This window comes from Leishmania donovani, chromosome 14 (genome assembly GCF_000227135.1).
Source record: "Leishmania donovani BPK282A1 complete genome, chromosome 14".
NCBI classification, from domain to species: Eukaryota; Euglenozoa; class Kinetoplastea; order Trypanosomatida; family Trypanosomatidae; genus Leishmania; species Leishmania donovani.
Window position 1 is genome coordinate 490,925 of NC_018241.1, and position 249 is coordinate 491,173.

Below are 249 nucleotides of genomic sequence, written 5' to 3' on the forward strand. Positions count from 1 at the left end.
AGAACACGAGGGTCACGTTGGGGCAGCAGCTTCGCGAATCCGAGGCGCGCGCTGCGGAGCTGAAGGCCGAGCTGGAGGCCACTGCTGCTGCGAAGTCGTCGGCGGAGAAGGACCGCGAGAACACGAGGGCTGCTCTGGAGGAGAAGCTGAGGGGCACCGAGGCGCGCGCTGCGGAGCTGGCGGCCCGCCTAAAGGCTATTGCTGCGATGAAGGCGTCGATGGTGCAGGAGCGGGAAAGCGCGAGGGATG